The 6792-nt window shown below is 50.6% G+C and overlaps 1 pseudogene across 1 annotated transcript; it reads left to right on the forward strand.

Annotated features, from left to right (window-relative positions):
* The first annotated feature begins 5500 nt into the window (after positions 1–5500).
* On the forward strand, positions 5501–6407 carry LOC311166152 (olfactory receptor 14J1-like; annotated as a pseudogene). The gene has a single exon. The product of its transcript is annotated as an olfactory receptor 14J1-like (transcript).
* Positions 6408–6792: the final 385 nt, after the last annotated feature.

The following is a 6792-nucleotide window of genomic DNA, read 5'->3' on the forward strand; positions in this document are numbered from 1 at the left end:
TGTGCTTTTCTTTCCTATAGAAAAAAAAAAAAAATCCATCCTGACCAGTGCCCATGGCCAAATGAGGGATTCCACCTTCAAAAATCCGTACATCCAAGAATTGCTCCCTTGTGAAAGCAGCCAGGAGAGACAGGTCTGGTTGTCCCTGGTCTCTTGGGGGTTGCCTCTCATCTGCTTTCAAAACACTGGGGCTTGGTGTTTTCCTTCCTATGGAAAAGAACCATTCTTTTTTTCAAGGTGTCTGTGGTCAAAATTGAGATTCCTCCTCCCAAATTCCATATATCCAAGGATTCCTCCATGACCAAAGCTGCCAGGACAAACAGGCCTGGCTTGACCTCCCAGGAGCCACCTGTCTCGTCTTCTGCCTTTGAAACACTTGGGCTCTGTGCTTTCCTTCCTATAAAAAAGAACTGTCTTTCCTATCAACAGAGAAATTGCCAAAATTTAGATTCCACCTCTCACATTCCCAAGATCCAAGAGCTGCTTTCAGACAAAAGTTACCAGGACAGAGAGGTCTGGTTGGCCTTGGCCTCTGATGGCAATCTTGCATCTGCCACTGAAATACTGGTGTTCAGTGCCTTCCTTCCAATTGAAAAGGATTCTTCCCCTGGGGTCCATGTCTGAAATTCAGATTCCACCTCTAAAATTTTGTATATCCAAGGGTTGCTCTCAGGAAAAATCTGCCACTACCATCAAGTCTGGCTGGCCTTGGCCTTTGGTGGCTGCCCCTGCAACACTGGGGCTGGGTTCTTTCCTTCTCATGGAGATCACTGGGACACTGTGGGGACCTCATGAAACCAAGGGGATCATTGTGGCACCACTGGAGCCCATGGAACCAAGGGGCAGTGGTGACACAGCGGGGCTTCATGGAACCCAGAGACCATTATGGCTCTATGGGGCCTGATGGAACCATGGAGACCATTGGGACCCTTCAGGGCTGTCACCAGGGGGCATTTTGACACCACAGGGCCTCATGGAAAAAGGGACCATTGGGACCCTCTGGGGCCCCATGGAACTGAGGGAACATGGAACAGGTCTGGCTGGCTTGGCCTCCCAGGGGCCACCTGACAGATCTGGCTGATGTTGGGATGTCAAGGGCTGCCTCTCATCAGCTCGTGGAGCACTGGGACTTTGTGCTTTCCTTGCTATGGAAAAGAAGTGTCCCTCTTTTCAGATGCCCATTCCCAAATTAGGTACTCTCCCTAAAAGGATATCTCTCAGAAAAAATCTTGCTAGGTCTGACTGGATTTGGCCTCTGGTGGCCACCTCTCATCTGCCCCTGAAACACTGGGGCTCTGTGCCTTCCTTCCTATGGAGAAGAATTGGCCTTCATGTCCAGGGATCATGGAATAAAATTAGAATTTTGCCTCCCAAATTATGTATATCCAAGGATTGCTCCCAGACAAAAGTAGCCAGGTCAGGCTAGCCCTGTACTGTGTTGATTTTCTTAGAGTCTGAGCTGAATGTTGTCAGCTGAAGACATGTTGTAGAGGGCCCAGAGATGTTCCAAGGAGAGGTTTTGAGGCCTCGGGCACATGACCACTACATATGGACAAAGGAGCTCTGTGCTCTGTGCTGTTGTGGTGGTTTTGCATCATGGAAGTGATGTTCTAAGAGAAGCTGCTAGAAGTTTCCACCATGACTGACAAAAAAACAATCAGTAATTAGGTTTGAGAATTGAAATTCTGTTAAACAACTAAGGAAACTCTACACACCTCTGTGAAGACACATGTTAAAGACAAAAAAGCTTGGGAGGGTGTCTTTCCCTTCTGGCTGGAAAAGAGGTAACAAGGCTGACCCAGCCCTCATCTCAGCTTTGGCGGACCAGGCAGCTCCTGCTGTGGGGCCGGGCCCCTTCCCAGGGACCCCACCAGGCGCCATTGACTGCCGGACAGGGCAGGGCAGGCCACAGGGCCAAGGCCGGGCTGGGCCATGGCTGCAGGTGCCAACATCTGGGCACTGCTAAACCCTGCCCCGCCGCCCGCCCAGGCTGAGCCAGGATCTGCCGGGCCCCAGGAGCAGCCCCGGGCTGGCCGGCTTGGCCAAAATTCTGCCACCGTTGGGGTTCGCCTGCAACACCTGGGCAGTGGGAGAAGAAGCCATCGGACCCGGCCGTGCTGCTGCTGTGTTCTGGCCTGGCTGCTGAGATCCTGGCCCTTCCCCCCAGCACGGCCCATCCTGACACAGCCCCAGCGCAGCCGCTGCAGAAACCTCCGTCGTAAAACAGCTCCGGCCACAAGGACCGAGCCCGCCCGGGGTCACAGAACCACCTGCAGGCCCCAGGTGAGATGTGAACTCTTTCAGTGCTTCCATCCTCCCTTGAGTGAGAGAAAAGGACAAAGTGCAGGCACATAGAGGAGCAGCATGAACACACCGAGGTCAGTGAAGAGGAAGTTTAGTCCCAGATGGGAGGAGTGAGGAGATGCCTTGATCTTGGGGCTGAAATCCTCTTGTAAAGCTATGGAGAATGATGGAATTGATTTATCAGACTCTCTTTTTCCCTATAAAGCATTGAAAAATATGGGGAGATGACTTTTCAGCAAAGGCTTCCATAGCAAAGTAAGCAAATGTTGAAGTAGCTGTAATCCCATAAGAAGTTTGAACAGACAAAGAGAGCAGATTGATGAGACCCTGTGCCCTCAGTGAGAAAAGAAAAAGATCTCTCTTCCTGGAGATGATTTCAGAAATAGATGAAGAGAACCTTTGCTCTTAAACAGCTCATCTTTAATACCCCATAAGCTGGCATGGCCCAAAAACCCAGCTGTGGGAAATGCTGTGAAAAACTGGGAGGAACTTCATTATTGCAGATTTTCATGGTGGCTGCTATTTGTGGGAATTGAGAGCCATGAGAGAACTGTTTTATTATGGAGAAGTCTCCAACACATGAAAGAGAGATTCCTCTCCCTAAGTGAACTGAAGAAAGACTATTCAAGAGGTGGTAAACTGACTGAAAATTTTAGGTTTTGTCTCTTTATATTGCCAGTAAGATAGAAAAGGTTGTAGAGAGAGAAGTGTTCTGAAAGTTTTGTTCTGATACTTATCACTCTTAATATATTACTATTAAGTTTTTAATATACCCTTTAAAATTTCTGTGCCTACATTTCCTTTGTCCTAATCCCACCACACAGTAGGACATGAGTCATTATATTCTAGTGAGTGCACTGGTAATTAGCCAATATTGAAACCACCAAACTAATTGATGCCTTCTCCAAGAAATCTCAAACTGGGAAACCAAAACCACTACAGAAACATTCCTGATGAACTGCACTAGAGCAGAGGGAAATCAAGGCAGAGCCATGGTTTGTCCGGACTTGCTTGATTCTAATGAGCCTCACTGTACATTTGGAGCTCAGCCCTTGAACCTCAGGGTCTGAGAGGAGATTGCACAAACCTTTCCAGGAGTCAAAGTCAGAAAAAAAAATCAAAGTGTCTCTAAGCATGGATGGGTCCTACTGAGGTCCATGCCCAACACAGGCTCCTCATGAACTCCTTGGAGGAGAGAACTGCAGGCCAGGATGTCACAAAAACCTCTCGGAAGCCTCCGTGAGGAAAGGAAATTCCAAAGTACCTTAAAAACTTTGAGTATCTCAAAACATTAATGAGCCCCACTGAGTGTCAGTACAAAGGTCTGCAGGGACTCATTAAAGCAGATAATTGGGGCCATGATTGCACAAAGCTCTCCCAGAGTCTGGATCAAAAGGGAAACACCAAGTACCTTAAAAGAACTGAAGTACCTTGAAGCATTAATGAGCCCCACTGAGTGTTGTTACTGACAAAGCCTCTCCAGGGACTAATTACAGCAGATCATTGGAGGCCATGATTGCACAAACCTCTCAGAGACTCCAAGCTGAAAAGCCAAACCCAAAGTCCTTGGAAAAACCTGCAGTCCCTGGGATCATAGAGGAGCCCCCAGGGCCATTCCTGAACAAGGCTCCCCAGGGACTCCTTCCAGCAGATCCTTGAAGCCACTGAAATGTGGGCTAGTGGGGGATGGAGAGGGCAGAACAAGAGGCTGACAGTGCCCAGCCTGGCTGGGGCTGTGCCAGGAGGCCCCAGTGCCTCAGGACAAGGTGTCTCCTTACAGCCCTTGGTGGCACACACCCTGCTGTGGCCCAGGGCACCAAGACTTGGCTTCTCTTTGTTACCACCTGTCATCACTGCCTCCAGTTCTCTGCTCTGCCTGGGGCCTGGGGACACTTTCTCGGTCCTGTCCCGCAGTGGGACCCATTAAAAGTCCAAGAAACTTTGGAGTTGGATTCTGACTTGGAGTTCTGGAGAGGTTTCTTTAGCTCCCTCTCAGGGACTGATGTTCAGGGACTCAGCACAAAGCCCCAGACGCTCATTAAAGTCCTTGTTCTGTGTCTGTGCTGCTGAGCTGGGCTGGGCTCCTGGCACAGAGGCAGCTCCTGGTAACCAAGAAGAGCTTTCAAAAGCACATTTCTCTTAATGAGCAGCTCCTCTCCCAGCCCAGCAGGGTTGGGGCACTGTCTGCAGCCACCCCGGGCACAGCACAGAGGCACAGAGAGCTTCAAAAAGTCAGGGCTGGGAAGGTGCTGAGAAGTGCCTGGGGCACAATCACTGTCAGCCCTTGGCACAGGAACCTCTGGCTGCAGGACAGTGCAGCTGCAGCTCCTGGAGCCATCTCCTGAAGCTGGAACATCCCAATGCCTACAGACTCTGTGAGTACATTCTTTGATTCTCTCTTGTGCAGAGCAGCCAGGGGCTGTCCTGCAGGGCAGGGTCCTGAAGCCCAGGGTGCTGTGTTGGGCAGGGACTCTTCTGCCTGCCAGGGACAGATCTCAGCCAGCCCTGGCAGCTGCTCCCAGCACCAGGGGACAGGATCTGGGTGGAAGGAGACAGCTGGTAATGCTTGGAAGTGTTCTCCTTTTTGGAGAGGATGCTGCATTGTTCAGGATGGCTCCCAGCATGGCATTTAACTGCAGAACATTTCCAAGCAGGTTATACAGGGAGTACAGCAAGGCAGGGGCTGCATAAAAGGGGAAATACATTTTTTTTTTTATTATTCTACTGCTTTGGGTTGCCTGGATGGGAAATTGCATAGAGATATTCATATCTCAGTTAAGGCTCAGAAAAATGAAAGAAAATTCTTTCCGTTATTAATAAACTGGTAGTGAAAGAAATCAGCACAGGTCCCCTTAGATGCATCATCAGCATCGCTTTTCCATCCTCCCCAGGGTTGCTCTGATGTTGCCATCACAGCCTGCAGAGCCAGAGCTGCCCCTGGGCAGTGCCAGAGCTGGGAGGGGTCTGCAGAGCAGAGCTGAGCCCCCAGGGCTGGGCTGGGCTCTGTTAGCATTGGCAGGGTGCAGCCCCGGGAGCAGGAAGCAACTGCTGGCAGGGACAGCTCCAGGGAACAGAGCCCTAGGCAGGCAGTGGGGGGAAAGTGCCTCCAAGGTGTGCTGGGATATTTAAAGTCCTCTCTAAACCCAACTATTCCATGACTACTTTTTTTTCAGATCCCCATGCTGCAGCACTGCAAATGTCCAACAGCAGCTCCATCAGCCACTTCCTCCTGCTGGCCTTGGCAGACACGCGGCAGCTGCAGCTCCTGCACTTCTGCCTCTTGCTGGGCATCTCCCTGGCTGCCCTCCTGGGCAACGGCCTCATCATCAGCGCCATAGTCTGTGGACACCACCTGCACACACCCATGTTTTTCTTCCTGCTCAACCTGGCCCTCACTGACCTGGGCTCCATCTGCACCACTGTCCCCAAAGCCATGCACAATTCCCTCTGGAACACCAGGAACATCTCTTATTCAGGATGTGCTGCTCAGCTCTTTTTCTTTATGTTCTTCCTCTCAGCAGAGTATTTCCTCCTGACCATCATGTGCTATGACCGCTATGTGTCCATCTGCAAACCCCTGCACTACGGGACCCTCCTGGGCAGCAGAGCTTGTACCCACATGGCAGCAGCTGCCTGGGCCAGTGGCTTTCTCAATGCTCTCATGCACATGGCCAATACATTTTCCCTGCCCCTGTGACAGGGCAATGCCCTGGGCCAGTTCTTCTGTGAACTCCCCCAGATCCTCAAGCTCTCCTGCTCACACTCAAACCTCAGGAAACTTGGGCTTCTTGCTGTTGGAGCCTGTTTATCATTTGGTTGTTTTGTGTTCATTGTTTTCTCCTATGTGCAGATCTTCAGGGCTGTGCTGAGGATCCCCTCAGAGCAGGGACGGCACAAAGCCTTTTCCACCTGCCTCCCTCACCTGGCTGTGGTCTCTCTGTTCCTCAGCACTGGTACATTTGCCTACCTGAAGCCCCCCTCAATGTCCTCTCCATCCCTGGATCTGGCCCTGTCAGTTCTGTACTCGGTGGTGCCTCCAGCTCTGAACCCCCTCATCTACAGCCTGAGGAACCAGGAGCTCAAGACTGCAGTGTGGAGACTGATGACTGGATGCTTTCAGGAACATTAAACTGCTGACAAATTTCTGCAAATCACTTGTAATAAAAGTAATATTTATACTTCCTCTTGGTTTCCTTTTGGAGGTTCTGTTTCTCTGTTTTACTTTTTTCGTATTGTCCAGAAAGAAATGTCATTGTTTGTGCCTTTTCGCATTTTGTTTCTCTCCACCTTCCCCGTGGCCACAGTGTCAATGAGGGGCTGTGCTCTTGGTGGGTTTAAATGAAATAAAGAACCTCCCAGCAAAGGTTTCTGCAGAGATGCCCTTTTGTTGCTTTCTCTGGAGCAGCAGCAGCAATGTTTGTGTGCAGAGCTGGGGCAGATCAGTGCTGGCACAGCAGCTGTGCCCAGCAGCAGCAGCACTTGGTGTGG

The sequence above is a fragment of the Fringilla coelebs genome (genome assembly GCF_963513975.1).
Source record: "Fringilla coelebs genome assembly, contig: SCAFFOLD_43, whole genome shotgun sequence".
In the NCBI taxonomy this organism is placed as follows: domain Eukaryota; kingdom Metazoa; phylum Chordata; class Aves; order Passeriformes; family Fringillidae; genus Fringilla; species Fringilla coelebs.